The sequence below is a fragment of the Pinus tabuliformis genome, chromosome 8 (genome assembly GCF_031772625.1).
Source record: "Pinus tabuliformis cultivar Carrire ecotype Pingquan chromosome 8, CPIR1, whole genome shotgun sequence".
NCBI lineage: Eukaryota > Viridiplantae > Streptophyta > Pinopsida > Pinales > Pinaceae > Pinus > Pinus tabuliformis.
Window position 1 is genome coordinate 1,016,635,028 of NC_142294.1, and position 21,405 is coordinate 1,016,656,432.

Here is a 21,405-nt window from a genome sequence, read left to right on the forward strand (position 1 = left end):
CTTAGTTCTGCGAGACAATCTGTTGAGAGGGACTTATTGCCCCAGAACCGATTCGCTCTATTTAACTGGCATTAACTCTAACAAAGGGTTTGTGCAAGTAGAGACGCATCCTCAATAGTAGTGTCAGTTAGTGACGAGGCTTGTTAAAATTGTAGGTGAACCCAATGGGGGGGAGGCGGGTTCTGTATAAAAACATATACAAAACCGAACTTATGAACTCGGAGTAAGTAAGAGCAAGTATAAAATTTAACTAAAGGGTAATCTTTGGAAATAAGACTGGTGGGCTCCAGTATTGTAGCAATAATGCTACAACTCCTGGGGCTTCCTATCTCTAATTTTATCAACCCGGTAGTTTGTACAAACTTGGAAGCGACGGTGCTGTATGCACAAGTACTAGCTCTTGTCGCAGCTGTCACTTGGTCAGCTGGCACAAGTCCGCTAGGGCTCAAGCCAACTTCTATATGCTCTCAGAAGAAGCTTTCTAAATGATGGACGAAGGCTATCTCAAAGGAAATTAATCTACTTTGCAAAAATGAACTGAAAGCCAATCAAAACATGGAAACCCTAGTAAACCCTAATCTGACTAGCTTAATCTCTATGATGCCATGGTGGGAGTGCAAATGTCTAAGAATGATGCCATTACCTCTAGTGATATGAAATGCATGAACTTAAACTACTTCTATTGAAAAGAACATTGTTTTTGTATTTTTGCTTAAGTGGTTGGAGTTATTATGATTTTGTTTCTTATTAGGGTTTGGCTGTGTAGAGGTGGTGCGAAGGGAGAGAAAGCTTGGGAAAGGTCAAGAGGGCTAGGAGAGGTCCCAGGGGATCCCTAGCATCAGTCCACAGAAGTCCACAACATTCAGATGCTCGGCAACCAAGTTTGCAGGCTCCTACAGGATGTCTGCAGGGGATCCTACAGGAAACTCAGGAATTCTACAGGAAGTCTGCTAACTTCTACAGGATGCTCTACCGTGGGAGTTTTGGGTGATGGTGAAGTGATGGAGTGGTATGGGTGGATAGGTAAGGTGGAGATGGAGTTGTGGTGGCTCAGGGACAGAGAAATAAGATGGAGAAAGAGTGCATGAAGTTGGTTGGTGGATAGAAGGATGGAAGCAACGAAAGGTCAAGAAAATGGAGCTACGTGGACAATGGAAGAGTTGGAAGGTAAACGAGCTGAACAGAGGTCGAATAGGTGGCTTTAGGCGTGGTTGAGAAGAAGAAGAAGGAAGTGGAGTGATACTGAGCAGTGTAAATAAAACAAATTGCTTATGTCTTGCACCAAAAACGAGAATCCATTAACCTGTGTTACCTGTGCTATTAAACCTAAAAACAGCAATGTAAACCGTGAAAAGAAGTTGTGCATGGAGTTGAAATGAAGAAGTATGGTTCAAGATCAAAGTGCATGGATGGATCTACGATTAAAATGACTGTGTTGCAGCTTGCATGAAAGTAAAAGACTGCGTTTTTTTGGTGGTTGGGATAGACTGCACCCCAATCTCTAAACAGAGATGGCAGTGAAGGCACTATCAACCTTTTTCTTGGAGCTCCAGTGAATTACAAACCTCCTATTCTGATCTAAGCAACTGAAAGGGATTTAACCATAAGCTAATCCTACTCAATCTCATTAACGAAATCAAATCAGCAGACTGTGTTCTTGAAATGCATATCAAACAAAGAAACAAAGTGCTGGAAAGAAAGGCAAATAACACTACAAGAAGAGGAGATCTATTGCTCTCAGGTTGGGCCCTAACCTGAGAGCTATAGCTCCCTTAAAAGCTCAGAATTAGATCCAAATCTGCTTGCCTTTATTCATAATCAAAAGTCTAATGTCATGCCAAAACTGGCTTACAAAACAAACAAACACCGAGCTGTAACTCGTGCTCAGAAATTACAATAGTAATTCAAAAGGTCAAAAAGCTCCTAACAAAGGCTACGGCCTTCATATTTATACATAATGAAGATCAAGCTGGCTTCCTCCATTTGTGGAGCTTGGCTGTCCAACTGAAAGTCAAACTGCTGTAAAACTGCTGATCCTGTAGAACGTGTTGGCTGCCTTTAAGCTCGGTGGGGAGAGCTGTTGGAGCTCGGAGTTAAGGTGAAAATCACGAGGGAAGTCATTTAAGGCTATAGACAACCTCCCTATAAACCTGCAATGCCACCTTTGCTGTCTCCTTGTCTCCTTCTGCATGGTCTTTTGCTCTCTTTAATGCCAAAAACCTGAAATCATCATGTATTAGCCACATAGATATAATGCCTACCCTTCTTCCTACAAACAACACGAATATACTAAGAAATGAATGCATAAGTGATAAAAGATGAATGGTTGAGCAAGGTAAGTAGGCCAATATGAGCCCAAATTGTACCAAAAATTGGGGCTCATCAAAGACCCTGTAGGATTTAAAGACCTCCGAATAATTCAAACTTGTGTGTATTAAGAAACATAAAAATGGAGTACCGTGGTGATAGGGAATACTACCTGAGAGCTGCGGCTAGCAAGCTCAGAACTCAGAAATGTGGAGCAAGCTATAGGAAAAGGAGTCAGGTAATAACCCTAAAACCGAATGAGAGGCGTTGGTTTAGGCAGTGAACAAGAAAGATAAGATTCTACATATTGAACCCCTCCTCTGAATATGAGACCCTAAATGCTAACTATAAGCATAGATCTTGCTCACTCCCGATTCTTGTAACTACCAAAATCATGAACCTAGCGGAGGATCTTATTTTTCTGCAATAAGTTATTAAAAAAAACAAACCAAAGTTTAAGACACCAAATCAATACAACCATATATAATTAGCGGAAAGATGCACTCCAAATGAAATAATCCCACGTACAGACACTACAGGCGATGGAAAGTAGCAAGAATGAAAATTAAACATGAAAGAGTTAATAAGCACTCAGAATAGACATTTTTGAAGAAAAATATTCTACAAAATAGGAGTAATAATAACACTGGAAACATAAACCAAACGGAGCCATGTATTTATTGTCAACATAACCAATGGAGCTCATATAACATTTAGACATGGAAAGAGCTAAATCAGAATGATAACTGAGTCATACAATTGAGATAAACACATCCGCCCAAAAGGGTTAGCAACCTTTAAACAATAACCTTAAAATCCTTTGTCTTATTATATAGCATAGTGGACTAAGTCCTAAGTAGAACCAAATCAATTCACAACACAACTTATTACAAGGTTGTAGCTTTCAAATAACTATGAACAGACTCGAAAGATTGAACTGCAATTCTCAAATGTACTAAGAGAAAGATCCCCAGTAGGCAATTGAAAAACTGAGAGCCCCTGTTCACGGCAAGAGCCTTATTAAACAGAACAATAGCTAGAGCTGGTCCTTCCAGGAAGACTAAAGCTAGAACCCCAACTCAAGCTGAGGAACTTTCCTTGCTCAGCAAAAAAATAAAAACCAGGCAGGAAGCCAAATAACTTACTCGGATTTCATTGAACTTCTGAGACAGGTGAGAGAGCTACCCCTCCTTTGACATCGTGTTGAACCACATCTCCATTACCTTTGTGCCTGCAAAGGGAAGTGTATTAGAAACAATTTCTGTAAACAAGCTTGGAAAAAAAAAATAAATGCAACACAGCATTCAAGCCAAGGAGAAACTTTTACCTGTAACCGGATGGTGCACTCGTAGCCCATGAACAAGAAACCCTTGGCCACTTGTGAGACAATCCAAGTGCGCAATGCACAAACCTACAGGCTATGAAACCTGCAAGAGGAGAGGCAGAGCCTAGCACCAAGGAAGTAGGATGCAAATGAGACATGTAGCCCAACAAAGGGAATGGAAAAACCTTATGGAAAACTCCCAACCATCATATTGAAAGCTCATAGCCTCTGTCATTGATGCGATGAAGGATCCCGAGGTGTCCTGACAAGACTGTCAAGCCAACCCATTGGCAAAGCAGAGAATTAAATTCCAGAATGAACGGTGCCTGATGGATGCGAGTTGAGTCATCTAGGTGGGTGTGACCGTCTATTAAATAATCAGACAGTGGGTTGATCGTAGCAGACAGCTTAGTGGTACAAGAGGAATTTAATAAACTGCACTATGTTTCAATTTTCGTAGTCATGAAACCCTGCTACAATTAAGTTTGTATTAAGGCTAAAGTTAGTAACAACAATGTAATACTTTTAATTTATTTTTTTTATAATAGCATTTGCACCAAATGTTGCAAAGGAAATGCCATAAGGCATAAATCAAGAAACAATCTAAATAAGATGGAGAGGTGTGGCATAAATTGAGAAACCATCTAAGTAAGATGGAGAGATGTGGCATAAATTGAGAATGAATATAAATAAGATGGAGAGATCTGGCATAAATTGAGAAACCATCTAAATAAGATGGAGAGATGTAGCAGAAATGAAATTCTATTGTATAAAATGAAGATGATTTAGGGTGTAAGACTATATTCTTTTATTAATTATTGAATTAATATTGCATATAAATCTCATAAACTTCAACCTATTGTATAAACGGAAGTTGATTTAGGGTGTTTAAGACTATAATTTTTATTAATTATTGAATTAATATTGCATATAAATCTCATAAACTTCAACCGAGCAATAGTTCTGATCAATTTCTTTATAAGAGGGCATTAGATGAAGCCAATGTGAGATTGAGTGAATGTCATGTGGTTCGGAAGAGAGCACTAAAGAAATGTAATAGTGAGAAGTTGTCGACCGATGAGCTTGAGTAAGACACATTTGAGGCTTCTCAGAAGAGGGATCAAGGAGGCTGCTCAGAAGAGGGATCAAGGCTGACAATTCAGAAGAGAGCACTAAAGAAATGTAAGAGTGAGAAGTTGTTGACCAATAAGCTTGGTAGGACACATTTGAGGCTTCTCAGAAGAGGGATCAAGGAGGCTGGTCAGAAGAGGGATTAAGGCTGACAATCTGAACTTAAAGCTGTGTAGAGACAACATGCTTTTGATGCAGTTTCCTTGCAATCTGCACATCAAGAGCTTTAACAAGTCGAGAAAAACCTCTCCATTGCGATGGATTATAAGGATATCGTAGCTAAATAAGGCATGGACGCAGTCAATGCTTCAAAGGCCAATGCCAAAAAAAAAGAGGAATTGTATGCAGAGATATGTTTTCTGAAAGAGGCTCTCGATTCGGCATATGCATCATGTTCAATGGTTGAGGATGAAAAGGATGCTATTGTTGCAAAAATGGGAATTTGAAGCCAAATAAGCATCTGCAATGGCAAGTAAGGCTAATGAAGAGGTTCAATTGTTGAATAAATAATTGACCAATGTTAAGGATATTGAGTTGAAGTTGTGTGATGCACCAAAGTTGAGGTTAACATAACCAAAGAAAATGCAACTAAATTATTAGATTCCCTTGAAGAAGTTGAAGCTGAGATTGTTGCAGCAAAAGAAGATGCACAAAGTGCTAATATGGAAATTTCTATTGTCAAAGATCCTCTTCCGGACAAGGAAAATTAGCTTCATCTAAGAAATCATATGACAATTTTGTGTCAATTACAAAGAAGGGTATGATTTGCTATACAAGAAAGAATAGGAGGCCGAAGAACATGCAAGTAAAAGAATAGAAAGGTCCTTTCCTAGGTGGAGGAGCATTGCAGAAATTAAATGTGGTGAATTCAGATCTTGAGAAGAGTAGGAAAATTACAGATCAAGCTATCTGAATAGCCAAACTAGCCCTAGAAGAATATTTGAAGTAGTGGAAGGAAGAGGCCGAAGAACATGCAAGTAAAAGAATATAAAAGGTCCTTGCCTAGGTGGAGGAGCATTGCAGAAGTTAAATGCGGTGAATTCAGATCTCTAGAAGAGTAGGAAAATTACAGAAGAGTAATAAAATTACAGATCAATCTTCTGAGTAGCTGGAGGCTGGCAGTCTGAATAACCAAACTAGCCATAGAAGAATATTTGAAGTAGTGGAAGGAAGAATGGAGAAATGAGTGGAAATATAACTAAATTAACTAAGCAAGGGGCATAGTACTGGAATGGAAAAATGAGTGGAAATATAAGTAAATTAAATAAGTATAGCTCACATCCCACAATGGAGAAATGAGTGGAAATATAACTAAATTAACTAAGTATAGCTCAATTTCAAGGTAGAGTCTCATTCAACATAAAGTAGGTGTAGAAGACTTGCAAGAATTATTAGATTAATTATTATTCCAGTCTCATTCAATTTAATTTAATTTTAGACAAATAAGAATAAAATATTTGAAATATCTAAAGTGAAGTTTTATCTAGATTTATGAGAAAATAATATTATAATCATTAGAGGAATTTTGAACTCTAAAATTAACCTCAAAACAAAAAATGCACTATAAAAATCAACTTTACTAGAACTAGTCATACATTAGGAGTTAATTGTATCCAAAATCTATTCACATGCTAGAAGATAACACCATCCCCTCAAGATATATTGACATTAGTTGACATTAGTTGAGTTAAAATTATTTATCTATCACATTATAAGTAGTGGATAAAAACTCATTGATATATATATATATATATATATATATATATATATAGATATATACTTATTTAAAAATAAAATACTTGATATATTAAATTTATATTTAAAATTTAAATAATAAAGTCTAATATATATATATATATATATATATATATATATATATATATATATGAGTTTTTTTTAATAGAGAAACATGGTTTAGTAAAATATTTAAGTATTATGTGATGTACGATATGATATCACTTCCACCTCATATATTATATATTACTTTTTTTGATGTTGTAATATATAGTATATTGTATTTCTAGAATTCATTATATTAATATTTATCATGTTATTTGTAAAAAATGAATTTAAATGAAGAATATTCCAATCATTAATCCAAATTCCTCAATATAAATCAAAATAACACTATAATATATAACATATTATTATAGTGAAATACATATAATTATGGTAAATAATGTTTATATATTAGATTTTTTTAATAGTATTTTGATTATATATTATTATATGATTCTAAGTTTGGATTTTAACTGAGTAAATAATAAATTGTGAAATTATTTCTAATTATTTAGGTACAAATTACAAAGGCATTAATGGTTATATAACCATGACTGTTTTTTTGAAACTTTATTATTATTTATATTAAAATTATTTATTTTTAGTCACATCAATAATATTTATTTTATTAATTATATTTTTAGGTCATTTTTCAATTTAACTTAATCATAGTTCCATGGATTGTAGTGCAAAAGTGAGTTGTAAATATACCTTCTCTACAAAATGACTAACTCATCATATTTTATTATATCATTTAGGAGGTTCATTTTAAATTTCAAAATTTTCTTAATATTGCTAGTAAATCTACATTAGAAACAAGAAAATTTAGTGATTAATTACCAGACCTATTTTGGGAAAAACCTAAATTAGAGAGAGGAATTTAATTATTAATGAAAAGTAATCCTATATAATCAAAAATTAAGTTATTTTTTTAAAAATAAGTTTAAAGATATTTTTAAGGTGTTGAAATTTGTTAAGAAAAAACATGATGCACTGATTCTCTAAATATTTTATTAAGAAAATAATTAAAATTATGATGTAATTAAACTTTAAATCTTGAAAACTTAACCATATTTCAATTTAAAATTTAATTTTTTAATCCAGTAAAGAGCCACAATTTAATATTATAATTTAAAGAGCCACGGTTTAATAGCATAATTTAAATAATAGAGAAATTGATTTTTTTTATTCATCTCACACAATTTATGAATATGTAATATTATGAAAAATCACATATTTTTCTTTCATATTATAATACATTTCCGAGTTTGCAAACACCAAATTCCTAGTGTTTTCATTTGTAAGAGGCGTTGCATCAGAGGTCAATAGACCCTTATCCTTTATGATACCGTCTTTATGATAATGTCATAGTACATATTTTCGAGGGTGTTCGACGTTACATACTCCATGGCCACAGTCCTCTTGTTGTTGCGCTCACTCCCTATGGGGCACTAGGCCTTCGGTATCTGAGCATATACAAGATATCTTGGTTTGAAGGTCCAATACATAACATTGCATGCATTTATTTACCAGAAAGTCTGACCATATCTTCTTGGGATAAACCTTTGAATGCGAAACTCTGTGTAAGCTGTTCTAAGTTGAAAAACAGGGGAGGTAAATTCGTCAGAGTTTCTGGAGCATGTGAAATTCTTCCATCTCTTCTCCCAGTAGGAACTTTCCAACTCAGAGGAGATCCCGCCAGAAATGCCTGTATTTACAAAATTTATTAAGTATTTATGAGAATTGAATTGATTTCTTAATAAAAATGTATTTTAACACAAATATTTTAATTAGGAAACTCAACTAATTTTTGAAACTGGACTTATCTCAAATAAATAAAAAGATAGAAAATTTATCTAATGATATAAAAATAGGAAGAAAAATAGATAAGTACCAGTTTTTCAAATATAATCAAATAGGGAAAGACATTTTTCAAATATGAATTGAACCATAAGACAAATACACCTATACAAAACAGGAGCCTGAAACCTTTTCAACACGACGTGTTATTCAGATCTCCATTGTTGCAGCAGGTTAGTTACACCAACAAATCTTTCGGGTACTTCGAATTCAATCAACTCATTGGTGGAAGGATTCAATAGATAACAAAATTCACTGCGAGAACGGGTATAGGGTTTACTCACAAAAATATGGCTGTGCAACTCTGCAGTACACAGTGTTTTGAATTTTTGTTGGAAGAAGGCTTTGAATAACCCAATAGTTTGCAGCATTATATTTCATCAACTTTGCTTCAGTGGACGTATACAAGTACGCAGAAAAACTATGCATGGTAACTTGAACGATTGCTCGAATCTCCACATATTATCCACTTTATCCAACCTAGTTGCCCAGGACGTCTTTGGATAAAAAATGTCAAACGGCATGCACCTTGCAAAAATGAAATATGGAGAGAAATACAAAACATTGGATAGTCTACCATATTTATTTAATGACCATTCCCAAATCCTAGGCTTGTTGTTCTTAATCTGCCCTAGTGAGGAGAGTCTGTAAATAAACACATTCAATTCAGTGAAAAAATAAAAGCATTAGAGAAGGGAATCAAATATGGAAATCAAGAAAGTGTGAGTCTAATGTTGTAGAAAAATCAAGAAAGTGTCAGTCTTACCTGCTGCAGAAAATCAAGAAAGCGTGATTCTCCTCGTTGCAGAAAATCGAGAAAGCGTGATTCTTCCCTGTTGCAGACAATCGCGCAAGTCTTACTTATTGAAGTTCATGTTCTTGAAGTCTTATGTTTGATTGCCATTTTTTGAGATTCGTTACTGAAAAACTTAAATAATATCTTTGACAAGGACAAGATTCCACTTTGAAAGAAAGATAACTATAATCTGATATGAGAGCTCTGAGTTAGTGAGAATAGAACATGCGATGCGGGATTCAACGTGGGAGATATGATTTGAGAGCTTTGATTTGGTGAGAATGGAACATGCTACGCAACCCGGGCGAACTGCAATGTGACCTCAGAAATGCTTGGAATGGAACTGGAATGGAAGATTTGAGCTCTGATCAGGCGAGAATCGAACCAGCGAAAATAGGTAGTTCAAACTTCAAAACCAACGATTCAGGTAGCTAAGAAACCTAGTGAGCTATCCACCATAGTTTACCATCTTCGATAAATATTAATTTGTACAATGCCAAACTAATAACGCACCCGAGGGTCACCCCTCAAATTGCAGCACTACATAAATGATGACATCACCAACAAATAATCCACTGTAGGAGAAGAAGGAAAATCCGTTATCAAGAAAGGGGAATCAGGATACACGCCGCTGTGGGTAGTTAGGGTAACAAACTTACAACTGCCTCTCATCATTAGATGGTGGGAATTTTCTCAGTCATCTAACATATGAAATCAATGGCGCAAAATAGTACACCGTAGCACATAGGAGAGTTCATTTCATAGAGTAACCCGTTACGACGTAATTATGGTATTTCATTGTTTTGTAAATGGGATCATGAAATTTTTTTTCTTTATTCCATTGAAAATTATAATTGTTTTTAGTGTGATTTTTTTGGAAAGTGGATTTTTTTTGTCTAATTTATTTAAAATCTAGCATGAATTTATTGAAATCACAAGTTTCATGGGTAACTTTTGCACAATCTAAGTGTCTTAAGGGTTTTCAGGTATGGAATCTATGTCCAAACACTGGTTTAAATGACACAAATCAAGATTTCACATCAATTTTTTCTGTCGGATTCCATCACGGGAAAGTCATTGGTGAGAGATTTCGACCAGTTGGTGGCATGGTTAATGTTTTAATCGGGCAACTAAAATCACAACATTTTTATTTAATTTATATGGAAATATTTTAGAATATTTTAGAAAATTTGAGTGAAGTAGAGTAATTGATTTACATCACGTTCACAATGACACTGATAAAGTAAGATTAGGATTATATATATATATATATATATAATTTTTTGTTTTACTAATCTAAACCAAAAAGTGTAAGGGAAATTGACTTAGTGACTTCTCATTAGCTAGATGCTTATAGGATATATTGAGCTAACCCTTAGGCTTATATAAATTTTATTTAATAATTTGTCTCGTTTTTATTTTTATTTATTAATTTAATGCCACATAAACATTGATTTAGAAATCCAAAATGATTCATATTTAAAATTTAATTTTATGATAATAAAATAATTTTCTGAATTTAAATAATAATAATAATTTACCAAATAACATCTCTATTTACATATTGAGAAATTTACAATTAATATAAGGTCTTGAGTCCCTATTTATCATAAGGTTAGATCTGATTTTTCATGTTGTCCTGATGATGAACCACACCGATACACAAGTTGGTTCGAAACGTTACCCTAAATATACCAATGTGTTTTCTTTCAAAATTGTTTTTAAATCAGATATGGAGCAGAGAAGCTTGAATTTGACTATAACATAAAAATACTTTCTTCAACTTTAAATTTATATTATTTATATTTAATAATTTATATATTCATTTATTAAATAAATGTCAAATAAATATTGATTTAAAAATAAAAATAATTATTATTTAAAATTTTAGAAACAAATAGTAATATTTTTAATTTTATAATAATAAAATATTTTTTTTTTAATTTAAACAATAATAATGTCCCTAATGATATCTTGATTTACATGTTAGGAAATTTACAATTAACGGAAAAATAATTTTAATTTTATAATAATAAAAGAGTTTTTTGAATTTAAATAATAATAATTTACCCAATAATATCCAATAATATCTGTATTTACATATTAGGAAATGGAGTTGTCTATAATGCGACTTTTTGGAGATTCCGATGACGGAATCCAGCGGAAGAAATTGAGGTTAAATCTTGATTTGTTGCAGTTAAAATGGTTTTTTAATTGCATATTTGGATTCAGCACCCTCGAAAACCCCTGGGACGCTTTCATTGTGCAGAAACTAGCTATCAAACTTGCGATTCCAATAAATTCCTGCCAGATTTCGACTGGAAAAACCCGTCAGAAAGGCTTTCAAAAAGTCGCGTTATAGACAACTGGTTAGGAAATTTACAATTAACATAAACATAGTTTATCCAAATTTAAATAGATAAATGACTTTCTAATTTAAAAATCAGCCGACGCTGATTTATCCGGATTTAATTTCAGATAAATGATATTTATACCCATGAGAAAAGGAGTGATATGACACATCGCAGAACAAATTTATCTGGCTTTATTATAAAATTATATTTTGTTAAGAATGGTTATCACAATATGCACAACATAGTCCAGTCACTATCATTAGCTAAATATCGCTAGCTAATAAAATGAAAATAAATTAAATCTCAACGATAAAATATTAATAACTCTAAAATCACTTAAAGTAGAATCGTATATTATTAATAACTATGCAATTGGAATGCAGAAATGACATGCGTGGAGGAATTACAATTTCTTCTCAATTAAGAGAATCTCATGACGTGAATTACAATGAGTTCTCAATCAAGAGAATTTCATGACATCTCAGGAACAACAATTGTAAGGCCCCACGCTGCAGGGTGTTCGGGCGCGCGGGAGAGTCGATGATTTGTGGTGCGGTGGGAGACACATGAAGTGAATGGTGAAAAATGTGATGTGTTTTGGTGGAGGTATGTTTATACCATGTGGGTGTCCTACGCGACCCGACGAGTGGGCGAGTTGACACGCAAACCAACATAAGGGTGCGTGCTCCCGAGAGAGCCAATGGATGGGCCAATGGGCAGACAAGTGAATGAGCCGGCGGTTGTGCGATGTGGAGGCAGGTCAGCCGAACAGCGAAACGATGAGTGGGTGAGCATACATATAGGTAACGGCGAGTTGGTTGGGAGGACATTCGAACTTGGATGAGCAAGTGGAGTCAAAGTGTGAGCTAAGGCACAATTTTGTGGTGGAGTAGGACGTGTGGATCTACTTGCACGATGGGTGAACCAAACATGGCGTGCAAGGGCGTCGTTTGGGATGTTTGTGTAGGGTCGTTCAAGGGTGTTCGGGCAGGATCATTCGAGGTCATTTGAGGGCGTGACAGGGCGTCCGTTCGAACATTTGGTCAAGGAGTCGTTTGAGGGCATGGTAGGGCGTTCCCCCGAATGACCCGAGTTGGTCGAGCAGTGAACTGGGTGAAACCTTGAATGGGTGACATGACCCGTCGGTGGACAAGTTGGGTGTTCAGTGGAAGCGCCTGACGAGTTGGACGAGTTGAACTAAATGTGTCCGGGTGAACGTGCAGAGGCAAACGATGAGTTGTGCAAGAATCATGCAGTGACCGTTCGGGCGTGCCGATGAGTTGGGCAACCGAGTTTGCCAGTGAATGTAAAATTTGGCTAAGTGTTAATTTGGGGTTTCCTCAAGATTTAACTTTTATATATATATTGATTATTTGGGTAGACTCATTATAGAGAGTTTCCCCTCCCTTTATGCTGTTGTGCATTTAAGTGTTAATGTTGTTTATGGTGAATGTTAATGGTTTCACTGTATATAAAGGAAAACATAATACTTGGTAAAGGATAAACAAACTAAATATTGAATGTTAGGCGTAGTCCATGACTGTGAGTATTGGTGAAAAGAAAAGGTTCGATGGTGCTGCACCTCACTATAGTGCGGTTGGAAGAGTACCACCCTGTAGGGGTGTGACAGGTGGTATTAGAGCTGATGTTTGGGTTGATGATGAAGAGATGATCCCAGTACACTATCGTGATGGGTGGTATGAGAGCTAGTGAACTGAATCAAGGAGCTGATTCTGCAGGAAGGCCAAAGACTTGGCAGGGAGTTCAAGTTTTGCAGGTGATAGGTGGTATATCAAGGTGATTCAGGTGAATGGTGAATGGTCTATACTATATCACAAAGAAGGAAGCTGATGGCAGAGATGGTAGGTGAACCTCAGTTTGTGACAGGTGAATCTAGCCACAATACAAGTGAAGCTTTCTGATACAAGCTATTGGAACAAATTAATAGATGGAGTTCTGAATGGACTTCGATGAAGGCCGAGAATATGAAGATTTGGGAAGGTTGTACGAAGATCAAAGAAGAACATGAAGAACTCAAGGGCCAATACGAGGATGTTGCAGATATGACAACGATGGAGGATGAACTTGAGATTGATCAAGTTGGACCAAGATCGTGCAGTTTGTAGACATGGGTGGATGAGGATACTCACATGGAGGAGCCTCGTGATGATGTAAGTACTATTGATACTTATGTTTCAGTCAAGCATTTGGTAGATGAACCGTATGTAGGGAAGAGAAAAATCAGTTTGCTGATGCAGTGGAAGATATTACCATGGATGTCTACAATGAGACCTTGTATGGAGAAGCAAGGACCATTGATTGTTGCAGGACTTGTTGGGGTTGTTTGTGACCTCATGGTAGGAGGTACAAAGGCTTGTGACAAGCGAGGAACATGATGATCGTTGCGGAGGAATGGGTCATGCTATAGCTGCATGGATAATTGGCTAAGTGCCCGGCATGACCCATGGACAGATTGGAGGAGGGAACACACTTGAGTATGGTGATACTTGGCTAGACTTCTCATGGCCGAGACCAGGAGGAAGTCTTGGTGGAACCTTTAGTGGGGGAGATATGGTGGAAGAGACTCATATATTGATGATATGGTTGGGTGACTGAGTTCATTAGACCAGATTTGCAGGCTTGGATGAGGATGACCAATCACTGTGATGGGTCTACCTAGTTAGAGAACATGGGCAACTTGAGTCATGGACATCGAGTTGGAGACATAGCGCACGACAGTCTTGTGGAGGGACATTATGGAGGAGAACTTGTAGAGGTGTCATTAATGGGCATCCAATGAAGAGTTCCAAGGTAGGGTTGTTATGCAGGTAGACTTGCTGATGTGACATGGAGATGTTTTACTTATAAGCCGATGGGGATGTTGTGCACTCTTGTACAACAAGGCCATGGACTTGGTTGGATTTGTGAGCAGACTATGGAGCATTCCTACTACACGGAAAGCCAAGGCATCTTGTAGAGACCTCTGGGCTGAGACATGTATGCTTGTTGGGTGTTGGTTGGAGATGATTCATGGAGCTCATGATGACATGAGGTTGTGACTTTGGGGACTTGATATATGGTGGACTTAGAGGATCTGATGCATTGAGGAGCTGAGGACAAGCACTTTGATGCAGGATGAGGTGCATGCTTTTGAGTACATGTATGGATGTGCTTGAAAGAGTGACTTGATGTGGAGGATCAATATGAGACACTTTGGAGTGATGGAGTTGTAGTGATGATGATGCCTTGGTGACAACACTTGGGCATGGGTTGAGCCGAGACTTAACCTCTTTTGATACATGGGAGCTAATTGATCTATGATCATGGGTAGCACATGGGAGATGCAACATGCATATACTTGTTTCTATAGCAGACTTAAGGGATGACACATTACCGATATGATGGAGGTTTCTTTATGGACCTGGATGTGGCACATCGAGAGTCGGTTTTGATGAGAGGATCTCTTCACTTTGAGGAGATGGATGTTTTGCATATGGATGATGATGTTTGATAGATGTCGCTGATTTCATGCAGCACATTGATACGAAACATCATGGATAGCATGTTGGAGATGAGATGGAGACTACTTCATGGACCTAGGCATGGCTTACTTATATGGAGATTGATTCTTGATCGAGTCAATCATGTGACAGGATGTTTTGAGAAATGATTGAAGATGGCATGAGGATGTGCATTCTCATGGTTTGAGTGCGATAGTTGGATTAGGTACCTAATTAGCTCAGATTATGGGGCTCGAGTAGTGTGCAGAGATGTGCTAGCATTGTGTTTGAGTATCATGGTAGCAGTTCACACGATGACGATACATGATAAGGTTAACATGAGATGTTGCAGTGTGCATGTAGCATGAGATGGAGGGACCCGCCTTCCATGGTGGGAGCAGCATGTGGAGATTGCGACTAGGGTGGTTGATGATCATGGTTTGAGGAGACTTTCTGAAGTATGACATACCGGTGGATTATATGGCATTGGTATGGATATCTTGGTGACAGATGGTTTTTAGGATGAGAGATTTTCAAGGACGACAATGATTTCAAGTGGGGGAGAATGTAAGGCCCACGAGCTACAGGGCATTCAGGCTCACGGGCAAGTGGATGATCTGCGGTGCGGTGGGAAACACATGAAGTGAACGGTGAAATGTGATGTGTTTTGGTGGAGGTATGTTTATACAGTGTGGGTGGTCCCGGGCAAGCAGACGAGCGGGCTAGCCGATGCGTGAACCAACACACGGGTGGGCGATCTCGTGTGAGCCAATGGATGGGCCAACACACAGACAAGTGAATGGGCTGACGGTTGTGTGATATGGAGGCAGGTCGATCGAATGAAAAAATGATGAGTGCGTGACCAAACATATAGGTAGCGGCGAGTTGGTTGGGAGGACATTCGAACTTAGACAAGAAGGTGGAGTCAAAGTGTGAGCTAAGGCACAATTTTGCAGTGGAGCAGGATGTGCAAATGTGCCCGCATGATGATTGAACTAAACAGGGTGTACGAGGGATTCATTTGGGAGGTTCCTGCAGGGTCATTCGAGGAAATTCGGGCAAGTTCGTTCAAGGGCACGAAAGGGTGTATGTTCGAATGGTTGTTCAAGGAGTCGTTCGAGGGCACAACAGGGCGTCCGCTCGAATGACCCGAGTTGGTCGAGCAGTGAACCGAGTGAAACCTTGAACGGGTGACACGACGCACCAGTGGACTAGTTGGGCATTTGGTGGAAGTGCTCAATGAGTTGGACTAGTTGAATGAAACGTGTTCAGGTGAATGTGTGGAGGAAAATGATGAGTTCGGCAAGAGTCATTCAACGACATTTCGAACATGTCGAAGAGTTGCGCAACCAAGTTTGCCGATGAATGTAAAATTTGGCTGTGTAAATTTGGGGTTTCCTCAATATTTAACTTATATATATATATTGATTATTCAGGCAGACTCATTATAGGGAGTTGCCCCTCCCTTTATACTATTGTGCATTTATGTGTTAATGCTGTTTATGGTGAATGTTAATGATTTCACTATGTATAAAGGAAAACGTAATACTTGGTAAAGAAAAAAGAAACTAATTATCGAATGTTAGGTGTAGTCTATGACCATGATTATTGGTGAAAATAAAAGGGTCGGTGGTGCCACAGCTCTCTATAGTGTGGTTGGAAGAGTACCACCAATGTAGAGGCGTGAAAACAATGGTGGAAATGTCACGAATCTAGAACAATTTCCTTTTAAAAGATTTGATGGGCCAACCCATGTTATATCATATTTTGAATGATTTAATTGAGACATATTTAAAAATTTATATATGATTGGATGTGAGAATTTAAAAAATTATTTCCTAGTTAAAAGGATGCAAACTGGTACCTTCACTTATTAAAAAGTATGCCCCGGCAATTTGGTCACCTTATATTTTCATCGGCTTATAGAGTTTGGTATCTTCACTTATTAGAAAATGTGATATTCATTCACGACAATTTTGTCATCTTATATTTTCATCAGCTCATATCATCATTGTATGTGTTATCACTCAGGTTGTTCCCCAAAAGCAGTGGAAAAGGGAATACGGCCGAGGTAACCACTAACCAGTCTTTTAGCTGCAGATTCTAGCCAATCTACAACCAGAGAGGGCTCTCTCTTTATGATTTAGCTTTATTTTGCTATATGTTAGGCTAGTTATGAAGTGCAAGTATTTGTTTGGTGTTTGGAAGGTGACATTCAATAAAACAGAGCTGCAAGGTATGAGAAGTTCACACCATTGGGTTAATGGAGTCAAATGAAAATAAACTTCTGGGTATCGTTTCTTTGGGAAAATGAGGAACTACAAAGCAAGATAATTAAACATAGAACAATTTTCAAGCTGGAATAAGATGAAATGAATTCAGGTAATGAAAGGCAATTAAGAATCTTTCATTATGCTAACAGAGGGAAAATGAATAAATATTATCAAGGAGCAATCAAGAATTCCTTAATTATATTTAGAGTGTAAGAACCAGGGAGACAGGAGCAGTCAAGAATTCCTGCTTATGCTAGTCCTGTAGAAAACATGAAAAATGACAGGAATTGAACACAGAGTATAGAAAAGTAAATTCTGGGCTATTCTTTTTTCCTGTAATTTAGAGCATGATATATAGATGATATATAAGACACAGGGACAATAAAACAAGAGTTAAAAAGACTTATTGATCCATGAGGTAACACGAGAATTCTATAACATATTCTTCAATCATTAATTCCACAACCATCAAGTTCATCAACAAAGCATTCTAGTAATCTTTATTCAGAAAAGTTCTCAAAATTTACAGCGCGGGTCTAGAATGATATTCACCAACCAACCGCCAATACATCTCTAGGGGAGGTATTTATACAAAAAGAGTTACAAAATATCTCATAGGGAAGATATCAAGTAATAAATTTATCCATCTACTTCTTCAAAGGCAATAAATGACATTGAAAACAGAGTGCAAATGAATGCAGGAGTAACTTCTGCTCTACTGGCTGCCTTAGGTGGTATGCTATACTTGATTTTCTGACTCAACAAGTCGGCTGGTAGCTATTTCTTTGATTTGTGTTCCTGAGTTGCTGTCACGGCCCTGTCATATGTGCCTGATTTTGCCTTAACGCATTTTAGCGTGAATTCCTTCCTTTGTTATTTTCATTTTCTGATAGGTGGCCCGTACATTTGAATTTGCTTTAATGCAGATGATCAAAAGAGAATAAAACTACCTTGGTAAAACCTACAACATGTTCTACCACCACTGGTCTGTTGGCAACTGGTGTCTCTGTAGCTTTATCAATATTTCATCAGCTTCAGTATACCTGTAGAAATTGGGTGGGACTTCAAAAAGATGTGTTATCTCATGTTCAATATAGAATGGATTTTCCAACTTGTCATATAAGCTTTATCCAGAGGGAGGCACTATGTCTTCTGAAGTGCTTGATGATGCTGTAATCTGATTTGCAACATATGTGTTTACCCTGTGAGCATACTGTTCATGTGTCAACAGTCTCTGGTTGCTGGTTAACAAACTGGGTAGACCCCTCTGCTGTAAGGCTGTAAACTTTTCTGTAAATGCATTTATTTCTACCTGCATTTCTTGACATTTTCTCTCCATATTTTGCACAAAATTCTTCATAGTTAGCACCTTTTTAATTGTCAAAATTGTATTTGTTATGTCTCCAATATCTAGAGCTGCTATTTTCTGTCTGGTATGAGTATTCAAAAAATGAATTAGTCTATTGGCTTGTTCTGGCCTGTTTCTCAATAATGCTCTGGCCTTTTGAATCTCCACTCGAGCTATTTCTATTAGTTCAATTTGCTTGTGGATGGTCTGTATTGATCTCCATTGATCAGTGATGGGCTGGCCAATCTTAGTTCACAAAATTGTTTTGATTTCAGACAAAGTTTTTTGAAGAGTCAGATCTTTCTCTAAACATTTTACCTTATTTTCCAAGGCCTTTACTTCTCTTGTTTTTTCAACCACCATTATCTTTGATTTATCATAGCTTACTTCTAACTTGGCCAATTTTTCTTTGGCTTCCTTTAGCTCTGCCATTTGGGGCTCTAAGGCCTTTATTTCCTCCATCATCTTTTCCATGCTCATGGTAGTATCTGGCACTATTGTTGTTGTTGCTGCTGAAGTATTTGTGGCTGATGTACCTGTTGTCAATGTTGGGGCAGTGGGGGGGACCACTGTTGTTGCTGTAGGAGGAGCAGTTGTAGCTATTGGGGCTGTTTGAGCTGGCTGAGAGGCCAACTCTCCCTGTTTTTCCTGCAATGCTTTCTCCAAAGCCTTCTCTATTTCTGCTAGTCTTTCATTCATTTTTATTAACAGCTCCATCATATCTTCTTCTTCTTTTTATTTCACCATCTTTGTGGTCTGTGGATGCATAGTAACTGGTAGTTTTAACTGTTTCTTGAGGGCAACTATGTCATCCTCCTTTTTCTTTATCAGTGCTTTTATTGCCTTGGGATCCTTGGGATTATGTCCCAGCTCAATGATGATTTCTTCTAAGGACTTTATTCTGTTGTCCTTGGCCAGAGAGGATACCCTTTCCAATTCTAATTGAGGAGATGTATTGTTTAGTGAATTCTGCAATTGTTGAGCTAGTATGGCTTTATCTGCTAAAGTGGAATAAACCATTTCGTCGATTTGTTTGTGCATCTCAACCTGGTCCAAAGGGTGAATGTCTTTGGCCAGAGCCTCTAGATTTGTTATAATATAATCGGCAGCTGACTATGGCTGCTGCACTGTGGGCTTGAAATGACCCAAGATCAACTTCCCTTCCTTGATACCATAGGCAGACATCAATCTTTGTTGTTTGGTAGGAGTCACTTTGAGGAACTGATCATAAAGCTGCATTTTTATTGGCTCATTTTGTGCCTTGATCTCCATGAATGGCCTCTTAATATCTGAACTTTGTTTGCTTTGTGGCTGTGCTGATGAAATTTCCATAATAGGATGCTTTCCAAATTGACATCCATGAGAACTGGTAGGTGATTTTGTCCCTAGGGAAATTAATGGGCTGGCTGCCCTTTCACTTCTTGGACTTTCAATAATCTCCTCAATAACTTCCTCTTCAAGTAGAGGATCCACTCTCTGCCTTTTTTCTTCTTGTTGTTCTGTTGGCCCACTTATTGGTGTGTCCTCTTCCCAGTACCTTTTTCTGCCCTTCTCCTCATTAAGAGGAGTCTGCAATGCTGGAACCTCTGGTGCATGGGTTTAGGTAGAATAAATTTGCCCTTGGCCTTGCTGCTGTGATGATGTAGGCTGATCTATGACTTCTTCTTGTTTTGAATGCATCACTTATTTGCTTTTGGATGTGCCTGCCGGAGGAGTATCTTCTTGGGCTGTTTGTTTTGAAGTTGTAGCAGTTGATGTGCCAGCTCCAAAAGAGTCCAAGTCAAGAGTTTTTTCAAGGTTTTCATTGCCTGCTCCATTTTCTCTTCCTTAGTAATTTGTTCTACCAATGTACCTTCTACCCATTCATCTTGATTAGCATATTGTTCTATATCAGGGATTCTACAATGTCCATAGCCTGATAGCCTATATTTTGTCTTTTTATCATTGATAAATCCTTTTGGGTCATAGGGTACCCACCAAAAACTCCTTCTTAGTTTGAGTTTCTCACTTAATATATGTTCAGCATCTTTCCACCCTTCCTTTCTGTTAATAATGAGGGGGCCTAGTTGGTTTCTTAGCTTGAGCTAAGCCTTTTTCTTGGCCTCATAAAAATGAGTCAAATCTAAGCTAATAAATTGCCTAAAGTACTCAAGGGCAAACAATCTCATTGGCACATATCTTGGCAGATTGTAGGGGCACAATTCATAGCCATAAATCTTGATTTCTGTGTTATTTTGGTAAAAGTACCAATCACCTATTTTGTAGCTTTTGGACAGCTACAAGATTTTCTGCATTTCAGCTGTGAGTTTGGGAGGGGGACTTCTCATTAGCAGAGATGAGACTGGATATATGAATAGATCAATGAACTCACCATAAGTATAAGGAGATTTATGGACTACATGGAAGACTGGGGTCCAAAATATGACAGATCTCCTTTTTCCTTTTGCATCCAATTTCTTGACAGGGAACTGAAAACTATCTGTTTCATAGTATAAGAACAGATGATATATATAGGCTGTATACTTGAAAAGTCCTTCTCTATTTAGGCTCACGAATTTTTCATGGATTTTTTTGCTAATGAAGGTAGCAAAGTCAAACTTGATGGCAGGAGGGTGTCCTGGAATAAATATAGACATCAGGGCAAGAATGGTCTCATCAACATACTCACTTGTTCTGAAACCCAAGACATAGGATATCATGTCAATGACAGTTCTCCCAACTTCATTGAAATAG